Source organism: Hibiscus syriacus, unplaced genomic scaffold (assembly GCF_006381635.1).
Source record: "Hibiscus syriacus cultivar Baekdansim isolate YM2019G1 unplaced genomic scaffold, ASM638163v2 tig00116996_pilon, whole genome shotgun sequence".
NCBI classification, from domain to species: Eukaryota; Viridiplantae; Streptophyta; class Magnoliopsida; order Malvales; family Malvaceae; genus Hibiscus; species Hibiscus syriacus.
The window spans coordinates 405,001-425,167 of NW_024063512.1; the positions used below are offsets into that span (position 1 = coordinate 405,001).

Consider the following 20,167-nt stretch of genomic DNA (forward strand, 5'->3'; position numbering starts at 1 on the left):
TACATACATACATACATACATACATACATACATACATACATCCATACATACATACATACATATGCATGTATCCATTATGTATAATGCACACACACACCACACACACACACACACACACACACACACACACACACACACACACACACACACACATACAAGAAAATGAACATGCATTGAAGTAAAACAACATAAAATCAAATATGCTATTGATAACTCAAATCTCAATCAAAATTTCCATAGAGGACCAAAGTAAAAGAAAATTAAACTAGGCATGCAAAAATAAAAATTAACCACTGAAATAAATGAACCTGCTGAGTGACGAAGTTGCCAAGTAACCAAAATTACAAATTACATTCGAAAATAAAACATAACATCAGCTCAGGACCAAAATGTAGAATTCAAAAGCCACATAGCAAATGTATAAACAAATAATAATTCAAAATAGTTATATTCAAGGACTAAGATTAAACACGCACAAGACTTAGTGATTAAGTCAGAATTTTGTATATCTCGATTTGAGGACTGCAATACAAATCAACAAAACTAATGGACCATACACGTATATAACCATCTCTCCCAAAACACGGGCTCTCTCCCCTCCCAAAACGTTGCCGTTTTAACGACAATAGATATATGGGGTGCCCTAGTTATGACCTTAACCCTAACATCATTTTGATAAGCTTTCCACTTTCTGCTCAACACCCAACCTCACCGTTTCTCTTCTTCAACTTCAACAACAACAACAACAACGAAACCCTATTCCCATATGCAATGGGGTAAGGGAGAGGTAGGCTAGTAGGCTGCCCCCAACGCCAGGTTGAGAGCAGCTTCTGTGGAAGACCTCCGGTAGTCATAAAAATTACAAATAAAAATAAAATGCAATGCAATGCATGTATAAATAAATAAATACATAGTTGGCCATTTTTTTATTTTAATAAGCAGTCTTCTTATGCGCGTCTGTAATGGGAAGTAATCCCTGCATAAATATCTCTGCAATATAGACAGAAATGTAAGATCCAACTAAATTTGAAAAGAGGAAACATGAAGATAATGATACACAGAAGTCAACGATAGCAAGCTACGAGAAGGAGTAAAGTCAAATGTGTTAGAACCTAAACTAAGGCAAAACTATTCCGTTACCCTAGATCTAAGCCTTCATAAATTCCAATGACAGAAACGTGAAGAAAGTAGAAGTCAGTGAAATTACTATAAATGCATTAAAAAGAAGACATAGATGTTATAACCTATGACTGTGACCCGCACTACTCGGCTACCCTGGTCTTAAGTCTCCATACTTTCCTATCAGAGGTCATGTCCTCGGTAAGAGCTAAATCCTTCAAGTCAGATCTCAAGCAGTCTTCCCACTTCCGCCTTGGTCGTCCTCTCCTTCTGGCACCGTCGACTGTAATCAACTCTACCCTCCTGACCGTATCCGACGATTGTCGCCTAAGGACATGCCCAAACCACCGTAGTCTTCCCTCCCTAAATTTTTCGGATACATGCACCACCCCCAATGACGTCCTAATAGCAGAGTTTGGTGTCATATCCCACAGAGTCATACCACATACCCATCGAAGCATTCTCATTTCTACGACCTTCATCCTCCTTACGTGATCCTTCTTGATTGCCCAACATTCTGATCCATACAGCAGTGCTGGTCTTATTACCATTCTATAAAATTTTCCCTTAAGTTTTAGAGACACCTTCTTGTCACACAAAACTCCAGTAGTAGCCCACCACTTTAGTCATCCCGCCTTTATACGGTGTGTCACGTCATCATCAACACCCCCATCTTTATGTATCATAGACCCTAGGTACTTGAAACAATCCTTTTAGGGGAGAATGTGTCCTTCTATACAAACATCTACATCTTCATCGTTTTGTTTCCCACTGAAGTTTGAACATAAATACTCTGTCTTTTCAATATTGATCCTTAGACCTTTTTCTTCTAAAGCAGTCTTCCAAGTAGCCAGTCTATTATTCAGCTCAATTTTTATTTCAGCAACTAGGACAATGTCATCAGCGAAAAGCATACACCATGGAACACCGTTTGGTGTCGCACAATATATGTCGTCCATAATCAAGGCGAATATGTAAGGGCTAAGAGCCGACCCCTGGTGGAGTCCGATTTTCACCGGGAATGCCTGGGTGTCGCCAACTGTAGTCCTGATGTATGTAGTAGATCTACAGTACATATCACGAATCGCCCGGATATAAGCATTTGGGATCCGTCTCGTTTCCAAGGTCTTCCAGATCGTATTGCGGGGAACGCTATCATACGTCTTCTCAAGGTCAATGAACGCCATGTTAAGATCTATATTTTTTCCTTATATTTCTCCATAAGCCGTCGAAGTAGATGAATCGCCTCCGTAGTAGACCTGCCTGGCATAAAGCCAAATTGGTTTTCCGAAACCTTAGTAACCTGTCTCAACCTAGCCTCTATCACCTTTTCCCATAGCTTCATGGTATGGCTGAGTATTTTAATACCTCTGTAGTTGCCACAACGTTGGGGATCTCCTTTATTCTTATAGATTGGTATCACCGTAGACTCTCTCCACTCCTCTGGCATCTTGGAAGTCTCTAAAATAATATTAAAGATGATGGTCAACCACTGAACTCCCTCTTCTCCTAGGGCCAACCACACAGTGATAGGAATTTGATCTGGACCGACACTTTGTCCCTCCCTATCTTTCTAAGAGTCATTTTGACTTCATCAAACCCAATCCTACTTGTAGGGCAGTCATTGGCCGTAGTATAATGGTCGGCTGACCCATCAACAGTACTATCTCTACAGGGAGAGACACTGTCATTAATTAAGCCAAAGAAGTAACTACCTCAAACTCTCTTAATATCATCATCTTTCACTAAAAGAACACTATTATTGTCCTTAATAAACCTAATGCTACCTAGATCCTTTATCCTATTCTCCCTGGATTTTGCAAGCCTGAAGATGCCGTTTTGTCTTTCCTTGGTGTCTAATCTCTTGTACATTTCCTCGTATGCCTTATCCTTTGCTTTAGCCACTGTTATCTTGGCTTCCCACTTTGCCTCCTTGTATCTTTGTTTAGCTCTCAATCTTTCTTCGTCGTCATTGCATTGTAGCAATTCCTTGAAGTAAGTTTGCTTAGTTTTCACCTTAGTTTGGACTTCGTCGTTCCACCACAACGATTCTTTATGTTCTTTGACCTTCCCTGTCGACAACCCAAGGGTGTTTTTGCCCACATCTCTGATGGAATTTGCCATATTTTTCCATAACATATCTGCATTATTTGCGTTTGTAGTTTCAAAAACTGTATTAGATAAAACCTTACTCCTAAAGTCATCAGCTGTCGCTCCATGTAAGTTCTTCCAAATGATCCTAGTTTTACCAAGTTTAGCCCTCCTATACGTGCTCCTCCCGTGGCGTACGCAGAACACCAAAACCAACAATCTATGTTGTGATGCACATGCCTCTTCAGGGAACACCTTACAGTTAATGCAAGCCCATCGATCCTGATTTCGAACCAGGATGTAATTGATTTGGGTATACTGTCCCCCGCTATGGAACGTAATCAAGTTCACATCTCTCTTGTTAAAGAAGGAGTTAGTGATCACCAAATCGTGTGCAATAGCAAATTCAAGCAACGTACGTCCCTTCTCGTTCCTACTACCAAAATCGAAACCCCCATGAACACCGTCATACCCATCGGTTGCACTACCTATATGGCCATTGAAGTCTCCCCCTATGAAAACTCTTTGGTCTTCCGGAATTCTCCTAAGTACATCATCTAACTGATCCTAGAAGCAACGTTTCTCCCCCTCCCTTAGGCCAACGTGTGGGGCGTACACTGAAAGGATATTCACCACTTCCGCTTCTATAATAACCTTAATCATCATGATCCTATCCCGGTATCTACAAACTTCAACTACATTTTCCTTGAGCCTAGAGGATACCAAGATACCCACCCCATTTTTAGCATTATCTGCGCCTGAATACCACAACTTGTACCCATTACACTCTCTAGCGCGAGCCCCTTTCCACCTTGTCTCCTGAATGAATGCAAAATCTATTTTCCTATTACTAAGTACGTCGGTCAGCTCCAGCAGCCTAGCATTTAATGTTCCTACATTCAACGAACAAACTCTAAGTCTAGTCTCCTTGTCACCACTCTGTCGAGCCCTCCCCCTATACGCCCTATGGGATCTAAAAGAAGGACATGACCTTAAGTAATCATCTATAGCCGAAGCTATGAGGAACTATGAAAAAGTAATCCAAAAAAGATATAGAAGATGCACCAATCAACGCTAAAGAAAAGAATATGGATAATTAAGAGAATAACCACCACGCTTCTCACTCAACTAATTCTAAAAATTTCAATCCGAGCTGCAAATTTCAATACTAACAATTAAGATCTACTTAATCCCATTTTTCTAGAGAAATAATCTGGATAGTTACAAACTTTTCAAAAATCCTACCATTTGTAACATACTAAAAATACACATAAAAGGAACCCGTTTTATCCATTTCGTTTCTTATTAAAAAACAACAGTTTTTATAAATAAATACATCAATGTTAGTTTAACTAAGCTTCAAACTGATTAATGCTTCAAATCTTAAACTAAAAAAAGCTTTAAACAAAGGGGAAAATCCAGTAATTAAGGACGCGAATTGATAAATCTCAAAAACCAAAAACACAAAAAGCATAAACAGGAAACAGATCAAATCCATATCTCATACATTAAAATAAATCTAATAAACACCAAATCCATCAAAAAATATATTCAATTTGAAATCAATAAAACACACACACCCAAACGAAAAGCCAACAAATATAACAACCCGAGACCGACGAGACTCATACACTGCTTTAACTTCGGCAAAGACTCCAACTCAAGGCTAAGGTAATACTACTCCTATCTCCCTGTTTATTTTTTGTTTTAAATAATAATAGCACACAAAAACAAATTGAAAAACAAAAGAAATTTTAGAATACCTTGAAACAAAACTATAGTTATATTGCCTTTTCTGATTTTGAATTGTGCAATTATAAACTTGTTTTTCCTTTTTGTTACAATGAATCCCCCTGGTATGTTGAAGAACCGACCCTTACAATCTGTTTTCACTCAATTTTCTATCCCCTGTTAATGAAATCCCTCTCGTTGTCCTCCCCTGGTTGATGGCTTTGGTTACAATTGTTTCCCTTCCCTCTGTATTTTTCTGCTTTCCCCCTCCCTCGTTTTGATTACTGCCCATTTTTCTTGTCGAGACCCCAAGCTCTCCTCTCCCCCCTCTTACTTTTGATTTTTGCTCATTTTATTTCTTTTTTTTTACCGAAAGCCCCTTGTCCTCTTCTTGCATATTTTCTTTGTTGGTTGTTAAGATTAAGATGGGATTAAGTAAAATTATCCCCTGACTTTTGGGGTTGTGTTTGGTTTTAACTTTGGAATATTTTCGGTGAATGATTGATCATTTGTTAACTTTAATGGATTTGTTGCAGGTTTCACGTGGGAGGCATAGGTGCTTATCACAGATTAGGTAAAATCATCCCCTGATTTTTGGGGTTGTGTTTGGTTTTAACTTTGGTACATTTTCCAGTGGATGATTGATCATTTGTTAACTTTAGTGGATTTGTTGCAGGTTTCACGTGGGAGGCTTAGGTGCTGATCACTGACTTCATGTGGGAGGCAGCAGTTAAACGGGTCAGGTCTTGTAACCGGGTCTGGATCCAGTTCTTGGGCTTGAACCAGCATCTTGTAATTGGGTTGATATTTGTGTAACTAGGTCTTGGGTCTTGTTGGGCTTCTGGGTAATTGTTGTAATTTTGGATTGCTTTTGTTGTAGTGGGCTTGAGCTTCAGTCCTACATAAAATAATCTAATTTTTATTATTAATAATAACAATAATTAATATTTATAATATTTTTTAAGTCCGTTCAAAAATGGGTATCTACAGCTATCCCTCTTTGCACATTCTTGTGTTAACAAGAATAGGGCAAAGATGAAAAAGAAAACCAACTTTTATCCGGTCTTTTTTTTTAACATTTGATTTGTATATCCTTCGTTATTGGATTGAACAAGTTATTCTCATTATGAACTTCTTCTCTCTTGTTGGATGAGTTCTTCTCATTATGAACTCTCCACTGAAAATGTTGATCCACCTCTTTCTGTGATGGAATCAAACCAAGGTTGAACAAGTTCTTCTCATTATGAACTTCTTCTTCCTTATTGGATGAGTTCTTCTCATTATGAACTCTTCTGGAAATATTGGTTAACCTCATTCTGTGATGAATTTGAAAGGAACAAGTTATTCTCATTATGAACTTTCTCCTTTAGGACGAGTTCTTCTCATTATGAACTCTCCATTAGAAATTTCAATCCTTCAAGTGAGGCGTCACTGATTCGAAATGCCATGAATCGAGTGATAGGTCGAACAAGCTCTTCTCATTATGAACTTATTTTCTCTCTGTTGGATAAGTTCTTCTCATTATGAATTCTCCATTTGAAATGACAATCCCTCAAGCAAGACGTCACTGATTCGAAATGTCATGAATCGAGTGATAGGTCAAACAAAATCTTCTCATTATGAACTTCTTCTCCCTCTGTCAGATGAGTTCTTCTCATTATGGACTCTCATTTGAAAATGTTGATCCCTCAAGCGATGCGTCACTGATTTAAAATGTCATAAATCGAGTGATAGGTCGAACAAGCTCTTCTCATTATGAACTTCTTCTCCCTCTATCGGATGAGTTATTCTCATTATGAACTCTCCGAAATGTTGAAAACATTCTTCCCGAAGGTCTTATCATCTTGCTCGAAAGGCTTACAGATGACCCGAATGATTTAAGCATCATGCTCGAAAGATTTACTGATGACCCGAAGGATTTAAAAATCAAGAAACCCCTAAAGGCTTAGTTTCTAAAATCTCATTTGAAAACATCCTGTACTGAAGTTCTTATGGATGGACCGAAGGACTTACAAATCAAGAAACCCCCGAAGGCTTAGTTTCTAAAATCTCATTTGAAAACATCAAGAAACTTCTGAAAATAAGACTTAGTTTCTTTGAAAACTCATTTGAAAGTCATCAAGAAACTTCTGAAAATCAGACTTAGCTTCTAAAAAAACACATTAGCTGGGTAACATGCCCCACTTCAAAAATGATGATTGTTCTGTGTATTGGGTTCCTCAATTCTTGAGGTTTTTCCACTTGGACGTGATTCCTACATTTAAGGCTTGAATTTTATCTTTTCACTCTCTTTTTCTTGAAAAAACTGTAAAATTATGCTTTGATGCATGAATGCAATGGATATGTATCTAAATGTAATGTATGATTCATTATGCAAATGATGTTCTTATGAATGTAAAAATGTTGATGCAATATTCATTTGACTTCAAAGTGGTGAACTCGGTCTTCCTTCACTTAATCAAAAAGTCATTTCAAGCTGGCATTTCTGATGAACCATATGATCCACTTGCATCTTTGTGTTTTTTCATTAAAGCCTCAAAAGAAATGTTTCATTTGTGGAACTCTTTCCATAGTCAGACTTATGATCTTAATGCCCCATTTTGTCCTGGACTCAATGACGCTTTCTGAGTTATTGTTTCGGGACTCTACCATTGATTGATGCTCGGTTGGTTTGCTTTACAAAGTAAGCTCTGCTCAAGTTGTGAGACTCATTCTCAATATCTTCTTAGTCTGAATCTTGTCATCCCAACATGTTCTAAATTTCTGGTCATGCCCCAAAGTGGGTACTCATGGATTTCTTCGTGCCCAACATATCCTAACTTGAATGTTCTCATTCTAGTGTTACCAAACAACAATGTTGTCAAGTAACTCGAGGGGTTATCTTCATGTTGTCACAAATTTAAGAAGTGATCAACCCACATGACAGAAATGTATGAGATATGTGCCTCTTCTGAATAAGGTGGTCATCTTCTACTTAACTGGTCGCATTCTTGCATTTTTGCTATGCACTAAGATATATGCCCCTTTCCCATATGGTGATCATTTTCTTGATAGATTGCTGACAATGTCACAAATGAGTATTACAAGCTCCATTCCTCAGTCCTTATGATCTCTCGAACTATTTACTTTCAACACCGTGGAATGATTCATGTTATGGCATCGCTTATTCCTTCTTCAATAAAGGCAAAAAAAAAAACATCGCCAGCCTTAAAGACATTTCACATTTGAGACTGTCCTGTTTGAAAACATTTTTCCTTTTTCTCTTATTTTAGGGATCAAAGAATGAAATAATTTTATAAAATATTGGCCCTTAATTCAGGCTCACAATTGAATCAAATCATAAACATGAGTTCACATAATATCAAAAGAATCAATAGCTCTTTAATGTTTTCAGAGTTATATCTCTTTGACAAGTGTCAAAATTGAGGGGTTGACTTCTTATTTTCTAAGGTTTCGACCACCAAAATGTCATTTCTTTCTTGGTCATTGTGAATATCGTAGCATGCCCTTCCTTCTTGGCTTGGTATTTTAATCGGATGCGGACAAAATGACACAACTAGCATAATCAATTACTAGAATTTCTAGAACACTTTTATTTCAGTTCTCTGAAATCTTCCATTTGTTCAAGCTTTGTAGACTCTTCAAACAAAGGCAATGCAGAAATATCGATCTAAAAATGAAATTCCTGAATGCTCGTGTGAAAATGACTATAACATGTCCTTAACTCCCTTCGTCCATCTTTACCGAAACTCCTTATTTATAAAATTGATTTAATTTGCCATTGTTTGGCTTAGCTGAAATCAGCTTTATTGTAATTTGCCTTTATCGGGCTAGCTGAAGGGTTCATCTCATCACAAAGTCTTCGACTTGACAATCACAGTGGAGTATACACCGAATTGCCAAGTACCCGATCAAGGTCATGGTTTGAATATAATCTATTCATAAAGCCAGGGCTTTCGAGTTTCCTCTATAACCAATTTCCTTAGCGGAATAGCTCAGCTATATTGTAAACATATAATATAATCACCTTTATCAGGCTAGCTGAATTCTATCCAAAAAGTTGGGGCATTTAACCAATTACACTAGGGGGACAACTCAAACTTTATTATATACATATAATATTATAATCTGGGTATACGGATCCAATTTCTTAAGCTTGTCAAGAAGAACCTGTCATAGTCTAGGTGTTGTTGAAAGTCAGAAAATCTCATTGTTAGAGTTCAATTTCCAAGCATTTAACCTAAATTAGATTCACCTACTCGACTATTCCATCTGTAAAGATCATAATCATCATTGAACATCATCAACAAAAGTGTGGTCTAGTCAATTTTATAACATCATACACAAGAGATGCCACATGTTATCCGCTCCTATGCATATCTGAATACCAAGCCTATTGTTCATTCCCTTATGATAAAAGAAGGCTATGTCGGTCCCTGCAATAAAAAGGTATGGTGTAAGATTGTATCTTCTGGGGATAAGGCCTAGGTCCTTGTTTTATCAGATTTCAACCTTGTCATTTTGTCAAAGATTTATAACTCTAATCATTTAAAGAGTTTTTAATTCAGTTGATATTCAAAGAATTTCAAGTTGCAAATTCCATTCAATGCTCACCATATTTAAAGTAACACAAATTCATTTAAATATCCTTACAAACAATAAGATGAGAAAGTATAAAAAACAATTTCAAACAAGATGTTGCAAATGGAAAATGTGATTGCAGTGGAGTACAACCTTCACTTGTTCAGCCAGAATGCCCTATTTTCCCCCAGAATGATGGTTGCCCGGTTGGATTAAGGTTTTTACCCTTACTTACTCCCCATTTCTTGATCACGTCCCCTGTCAGGATTACCTTGTCAACGAGCCTTTCTATCTCTTCCATCAATGGTATGCACTTGTCAGTGTGATGGCCCAATGCCCCCAAGAAAAAATCACAGACACTATCTTGATCATAGGTATGAGTAGAAGGGTCTGGTTTCACTTTCACTGGCCTTGGTGTGAGGTATGACCTTTAACCAAATGGGGATACAGATTTGAGATAGAAGTTTGGAACACTTTCAAAGTATTTTTCGATCTTGGGACTTTCTTTGGACGGCTCGAGTAACCTGTTGCCCCTTTTCTTTTACGACTGTGGGAGCTCTGGACGTGACATTCATTTACCTCATCAGTCTTTTCCTTTTGATCGGTTGGATGTCTGGAAGTGACTTTCAAGTTTCCTTTGCTGATTGCATCTTCAATTAACTCTCCAGATGATATTTCTTCTTCTAACAAAGGATGCTGAACTTGTGCTGCCACTCCTCTCCATCTTAGGGCATATTCTTTAAAGCTCTCAGTAGCTTTAATCCTTATCCTTTAAAGGTTGTGACGTTTTGGGATTAAGCCTTTAATATATCGATATTGCCCCAGGAAAGCATCAGCTAGGTTGACCCATGTCTTGATCTGTTCTCTGTTCAAATGATTATACCATACTACAGCTGGACCAACAAGACTATCATGTAAGTAATGAATCAACCAATTATCATCATTTAAGTACCCTTACATCTTTCTGCAAAACATCCTTAGATGAATTAGGAGACAACTAGTGCCATCATATTTCTCAAAATTAGGCACCCTAAATTCATGTGGGATGACCAAATCAGGAACCAAACTGGGTTCCCTAGCTTCTATCTCCTTATAAGAGGCATTAACAACCTTCATATCTTTAATGGCTTCAGTCAACCACTTGAATTCATCTTCAAATTTCTCATAATTGACGAGGCTCATTCCTGGGTTTGAGTTAGATGCTCCAGGGCAAATTACCACTCTTGATGTACCAGTCTGATGACATTGATTCCCTTTATCATCTATTTTCTTTTTATCAATACCTTATGGTGCCACCACTTGGATCATTTGATTCGATATGCCTTGTAGAGAACCCGATGCTTGATTCCTCGTATCTTGTTGTAACCCGACCAAATGCTCTTGCAACTGATCTTCATTAGTTTGTTCTATTGCTTCCATTTGTTTGTTCATGATGATGAGGAAGTAGTATGAATGAATGATCTTGTTATTAACGTCACATAATCTTCCATAAGTTATTTATGTGTTTTCATAATTAATGCATATAAAATGCTTAAATAAATACATGCAATGCAAATTCCAAATGCCAAATGCCCAATGCAAATATAAAAGGTGTCATTCTAGAGTAACCATCTTAAAATAACTTTTATTGAACACAAAGGTCTCGGTACATCAAACAAACTTTACATATAATGGACAACTTTCACTTTGAACTTTTCTATCTCCTTTAAAAGCCAATTTAATTTCCACTCATGCAAAGCCAGCTAAATCAACCCATTTGTAAGCCACATTGCTTGCTTGGGTCATAACTTCTTTCATGACTTTGTCCCTTTTCTATATCTTGAGTGCCGATTCTCAGAGCTGCAGACACTGCTGTTGATTTTTCCTTGTAAGAAAGTCATTGTGATTATGAAACTCTTGCATAAAATCACTACAGTCATCCACCATATTCATCAACTTCTTGTTCTTGGCTCTAGTGGCTTCTAGCTCAGCTTCATTCTCCTGCTTGTGGTGCTGATATAAAATCTCTATATTGGAAATAGACCTATTTAACGTCTGAATTTCAACTTGATACTTTCTCAAATCATTGATGGTTGTATTGCGCCTTTTTTATGCAATCTGTAAATCACGAGAAAACTACTCGGTTCGACCTTCGTGTGCCTTGCAATTCTTTTTCCATTGTTCAACATCATTCTTCAGTTTAACGACCCCTGATATCCACTCCTATGGGATATTTCTTATGCCGACAAATTTAAAGGCTTGACTGATGCTTTGGAAAACATCCCGCATGGCTTCCATCTCTATACTCAATTTATCATTTTCATTTCTTAGATGACGAATCTGATCTTCATACTTTGGTAAACAATCTTCCTCTTGAATGTTTTCACATATACCCTTACCTTTGGTCACTTTTGGTTCAGACTCAATAGGATAATCCGTTACCAAACTGGGTTGTCATTTCAATTCAAACTCCAATACTCCATGATCTATAAGAAGTTGGACTCGTCATTTGAAGGTAGAACAATTCTCAATAAAATGTCCTTGAACTCCAGCATGATATTCAGAACGAACCTTGACGTCATACCAACTTGGATATGGAGACTGTAAAGGTTTCACATAATGTGGGGCCACTTCTTGAGCTTTTAACATTGCATCATACAACTCCTTATATGATATTGGGATAGAATCAAAATGAAAACCACCTCTCGACTTGGGTTGAACTGGAGTTTCAAGGTTTACTTCCTCCGATGTCGGGAGTAGACTATCAAATATCACCGAGTTCTGACTGCATGGCTTCTTTTCATTCTTCTGAACTTCTACAGTTGCCACTATTTCTTTAAAATTTCCAAACAGCTTGTTGATATGAACAATGATTGTGCGTGATTTCTCATACTGGCTAGAATCAGCAGGTTCTAAAGTAGTCCCTTGTGTATTTGACACCTCGAGATTGTTTTCATCGATCTCTTTCTTTTCTTTTGTAGAAGTCTTTTTTCCTTTGGCCAAAGTATCTATTCTATCCATCATCTTGGACATATGCTCTTTCATATCTCTTATCTCCATTTTTTTCTTCCTCAGCCATATGATCTTTGGGTGCAGATCTCTCTACTATTCTTGAAGGTTTCTCAGGATGCCATTTCTCATATGTGTTATAGTCTACTTGATCACAAAACCCCTTTGTCCATCATGAAAACCTTCTACTATGATGACCACTAATAAATCAACACCTTTTGATTATGTCATGATCATGCAATACAGACAAAGAGAAAAACAACATAGAAACAAGTTAGTACAAATGAGATAACAAAATGAAAAAAGCAACAATATCAAAATTAATAAATTAAAGGCAATAAAAATGCAAATGCACATGCAAATGCAAATGCAAATGCAAATGCAATAAAAAGCGAGATTTTGAAAAGTTTTGAAAATTTGGGATTTTATTTACGAAATAAAAATATGGTTCAAAGAGTCGCCACCAATTCTTGATTTGGGTGTGATTGGGCACCAAAAAATGTCGTCATTTTAAATAAAAAATAATTTTAATTAAAACAACAAATTGAAGTCTGCGTTACCAGAAAATGAGTTCGGGAGTCGATTACGCGTAGGGAAAGATTAGCACCCCCACAACGCCCTAAATCGGTACATAGTCGATTAATTAATGTCTTTGCAATGAAATTTACAAATTCAAATTTAATTTGATTTGTGATCCCCAACAAAATAACAACATACGAATTTCACCATATTCAAAAACACCCAGATTGATTAAGTTAAAATTATCCAACCTTTAGAAAGATAAAGAATATTCGATTATTTAAAAATATTGAGACCAAATCTTAAATAGTTATAACAATATTTTCTCGATAAATTTAAATAGTCAAACATTTTTTTTCCTTCCATTATCATATTTTAAAGTGATGAGTCAATTACTTAGGTGTCACTGATGGGATAGACTTTTATTTTAAAATCTTTAAAAACGGACATCGAATAAGTTATGACAACCCACTTAAAATAATTTTAAATTAAAAGGGTATTACCCTTAATCCAATTTTAAATTAAAAGGGTATTACCCTTAATCCAATTATGTAATAATGTCGGGTTATGCGAATGAGAATATCATGCAAATTGTGCACAAAGGATGGCATACAAAAATTAATTAAAAATGTCATATATTTGAATAACTGCTTGAACCTAAAAAAAATTAAAAGGATACATGCACACACTAATATTAATATATACATATCTACCTTATAAACATGCTAGTGAATTCTCAATATTCTAAAATGACTGAACCTACACCTCTATTACCATCACATTAACATAACACATGAAGAATGACTATCACATTAAATCAATTAATAATTAAAATTTTATCTCATTAATGGCAATGCACAAGAACGTTAATGTTGAAATTAAAGCTAAATTATGTGATACATACATACATACATACATACATACATACATACATACATACATACATACATACATACACATACATACAACATACATACAACATACATACATACATACATACATACAACATACATACATACATACATACATACATACATACATACATACATACACATACATACATACATACATACATACATACATACATACAACATACATACATACATACATACTACATACATACATACATACATACAACATACTACATACATACATACATACATACATACATACATACATACATACATACATACATACAGACATACATACAACATACATACATACATACATACATACATACATACTACATACAGACATACATACATACATACATACATACATACTACATCATACAACATACATACATACATACTACATACATACACATACATACATACATACATACAGACATACATACATACATACTACATACATACATACGATACATACATAATACATACATACATACATACATACATACATACATACATACATACAACATACATACATACATACATACATACTACATACATACATACATACATACATACATACATACAACATACATACCTACATACATACATACTACATACATACATACATATACATACATACATACTACATACATACATACATACATACATACATACATACATACATACATATACATACATACATCATCAACATAATACATACATACATACATACATACATACATACATACATACAGACATACATACATACATACATACATACATACATACATACATACATACTACATACTACATACATACATACAATCATACATACTACATACATACATACATACATACACATACATACATACATACTACATACATCATACATACATACATACATACATACATACATACATACTACAACAACATACATACATACATACATACATACATACATACATACATACACATACATACTACATACATACATACAACTCATACATCATACAACATACACATACATACATACATACATACATACATATACATACATACACATACATACACATACATACATACATACATACTACATACATACATACATACATCATACATACATACATACATACATACATACATACATACATACATACATACATACATACATACATACATACATACATACATACACATACATACATACATACATACATACATACATACATACATACATACTACATACATACATACATACATACATACATACATACATACATACATACATACAGACATACATACATACATACATACTACATACATACATACATACATACATACATACATACATACATACATACATACATACATACATACATACATACATACATACATACATACATACATACATACATACATACATACATACATACATACATACATACATACATACATACACATACATACATACATACATACATACATACATACATACATACATACATACTACATACATACATACATACATACATACATACATACAGACATACATACATACATACATACATACATACATATACATACATACTACATACATACATACATACATACATACATACATACATACATACATACATACATACATACATACATACATACATACATACATACATACATACATACATACATACATACATACATACATACATACATACATACATACATACATACATACATACATACATACATACATACATACATACATACATACATACATACATACATACATACATACTACATACAGACATACATACATACATACATACATACACATACATACATACATACAACATACATACATACATACATACATACATACATACATACATACATACATACATACATACATACATACATACATACATACATACATACATACATACATACATACATACATACATACATACATACATACAACATACATACATACATACATACATACATACATACATACATACATACATACATACATACACATACATACATACATACATACATACATACATACATACATACATACATACATACATACATACTACATACATACATCATACATACATACATACATACATACTACATACATACATACATACATACATACATACATACATACATACATACATACATACATACATACATACATACAACATACATACATACATACATACATACATACATACATACATACATACATACATACATACATACATACATACATACATACATACATACATACATACATACATACATACATACATACATACATCATACATACATACATACATACATACATACATACATACATACATACATACATACATACATACATACATACATACATATACATACATACATACATACATACATACATACATACATACATAACATACATACATACATACATACATACATACATACATACATACATACACATACATACATACATACATACATACATACATACATACATACATACATACATACATACATACATACATACATACATACATACATACATACATACATACATACATACATACATACATACATACATACATACATACATACATACATACTACATACATACATACATACATACATACATACATACATACATACATACATACATACATACATACATACATACATACATACATACATACATACATACATACTACATACATACATACATACATACATACATACATACATACATACATACATACATACATACATACATCATACATACATACATACATACATACATACATACATACATACATACATACATACATACATACATACATACATACATACATACATACATACATACATACATACATACATACATACATACATACATACATACATACATACATACATACATACATACATACATACATACATACATACATACATACATACCTACATACATACATACATACATACATACATACATACATACATACATATACATACATACATACATACATACATACATACATACATACATACATACATACATACATACAACATACATACATACATACATACATACATACATACATACATACATACATACATACATACATACATACATACATACACATACATACATACATACATACATACATACATACATACATACATACATACATACATACACATACTACATACATACATACATACATACATACATACATACATACATACATACATACATACATACATACATACATACATACATACATACATACATACATACATACATACATACATATACATACATACATACATACATACATACATACATACATACATACATACATACATACATACATACATACATACATACATACATACATACATACATACATACATACATACATACATACATACATACATACATACATACAGTGACGTAAAACAACATAAAATCAAATATGCTATTGATAACTCAAATCTCAATCAAAATTTCCATAGAGGGCCAAAGTAAAATACAATTAAACTAGGCATGCAAAAATAAAAATTAACCACTGAAATAAACGAACCTGCTGAGTGACTAAGTTGCCAAGTAACCAAAATTACAAATTACATTCGAAAATAAGACATAACATTAGCTCAGGACCAAAATGTAGATTTCAAAAGCCGCATAGCAAATGTACAAACAAATAATAATTCAAAATAACTATATTCAAGGACTAAGATGAAACACGCACAAGACTTAGTGATTAAATCAGAATTTGTATATCTCGATTTGAGGACTGCAATACAAATCAACAAAACTAATGGATCATACATGTATATAACCCTCTCTCCCAAAACACGGGCTGTCTCACCTCCAAAAAACGTTGTCGTTTCAACAACAACAGATATATGGGGTGCCCTAGTTATGATCTTAACCCTAAAAACATTTTGATGAGCTCTCCACTTTCCGCTCAACACCCAACCCCGCCGTTTATCTTCTTCAACTTCCTACTATATTATTCTTCGACATCCTCCTTCCCCATTCATTCTGGCCTAAAACCTAAACCACCTCGCCTTCGATACCCACTCTGTAAACCACAATAAACAAACACCCAAAACAAACCAAAGCTTCGACCCCTCACTTCGATAACAACCCGAGACCGACGAGACTCCGACACTGCTTTAACCTCGGCAAAGACTCCAACTCAAGGCTAAGCTAATACTATTCCTATATCCCTGTTTATTTTGTTTTAAATAATAATAGCACACAAAAACAAATTGAAAAACAAAAGAAATTTTAGAATACCTTGAAACAAAATAATAGTTATATTGCCTTTTCTGATTTTGAATTGTGCAATTATAAACTTGTTTTTCCTTTTTGTTACAATGAATCCCCCTGGTATGTAGAAGAACCGACCTTTACAATCTGTTTTCACTCGATTTTATATCCCCTATTAATGAAATCCCTCTCGTTGTCCTCCCCTGGTTGATGGCTTTGGTTACAATTGTTTCCCTTCCCTCTGTGTTTTTCTACTCACCCCCTCCCTCGTTTTGATTACTTCCCGTTTTTCTTGTCGAGACCCCGAGCTCTCCTTTCCCCCCTCTTGCTTCTGATTTTTCCTCATTTTATTTCTTTTTTTCACCGAAAGCCCCTTGTTCTCTTCTTGCATATTTTCTTTGTTGGTTGTTGATATTAAGATGGGATTAGGTAAAATCATCCCCTGATTTTCTAGTTGTGTTTGGTTATGACTTTGGTACATTTTTCAGTGGATGATTGATCCTTTGTTAACTTTAATGGATTTGTTGCAGGTTTCACGAGGGAGGCATAGGTGCTGATCACTGACTTCATGTGGGAGGCAGCAGTTAAACGGGTCGGGTCTTGTAACCGGGTTTGGATTTGGTTCTTGGGCTTGGATCAGCATCTTGTAATTGGTTTGATATTTGTAACTGGGTCTTAGGTTTTGTTGGGTTTCTGGGTAATTGTTGTAATTCGGGATTGCTTTTATTGTAGTGGGTTTGAGTTTCAGTCCTACATAAAATAATGTAATTTTTATTAATAATAATAACAATAATTAATATTTATAATATTTTTTAAGTCCGGTTAATAACAGATGTCTACAAATATATATATATATATATATATGTATGTGTGTGTGTGTAAATGTATATGTTGAATCAATAGATATGGATGACTGGATGACGAGATGATACCTTTTCCTTCTTGGGGCCATAGTAAAAGTAAGTACAACGTAAAAAAATTAAATGAAAGCGTTGAACGTGTTGATGGTGATGAGGAACATAGCATCTTTCTTAAGCAGTGCATGGTAAATCCAAAGCATCGCGCTGAAGAGTGAAACCACGTAGGGAATCGACTGGAAACCTTCCGATGTCTTCTTCTTTTATATTTGGTAAAATGTAGGCCTGGAAATAATCCTCCATTAATAACACAAATTCTCACTAAAACAATAGTAAAAAGAAAGAGAGCGTTTGAGAAGAAAACTCACAGTGGAGCCAAGGAGACCATGAATGAAACAGCGTTTCCTAAAATGCCAAAAACGAAAACCCAAGTGAGGTGAAGAGCCATGATGATGTATATATGTATGTGTGTGTGTATATGCAGTGTAATATATTTCTCTCTGAATCCCTCTAAAAGAGAGAGTATGTGTTGTTAGCAAAGTGAAGCTCTAGCGCTTTACTCTTAACCCCAAGATTTACGAAGCGATCTCGGGGTTCATATTTATAGCCATGGGAAAGGTGAGTGCGGAGGAGGAAAGGACAAGGAAGATGCGGTCACGTTTTATTTTATATTTAAACATTTTTACAATTCCATTTCTTCTAATAAAAACAAATTCATCTATCAAATTCATAATTTTAAAGATATGATTATTACAAATAAATTATATTAAAATCTAACTCTTAAGTCTTGTTCTAATTTAATCAATGTTTGGAGTTCAAAACTCTAAGAATGTATTAGTATTAAATATTTGATAAGAGACTTGTCTTCCTTGTAGTTATATTCGCTTCGATAAGATTAATTTATGTTTATAGCATTAAATAGGTAGATGTAAGACATTTTTGATTCACATAAAAATTGATTTTAAACACAAGTATTTGGTAAATATCAATTTATTTTGTGTATTTGATTATCTAACTCAGTTCATATTGATCGTCATATATTAAGATTTTATTTCTAAATT

At 34.5% G+C, this 20,167-nt stretch overlaps 1 pseudogene; it reads right to left on the bottom strand.

Annotated features, from left to right (window-relative positions):
• Positions 1-19,658, bottom strand: part of LOC120193463 — a 25,347-nt pseudogene extending 5,689 nt beyond the window's left edge.
• Between the last annotated feature and the right edge of the window lie 509 nt (positions 19,659-20,167).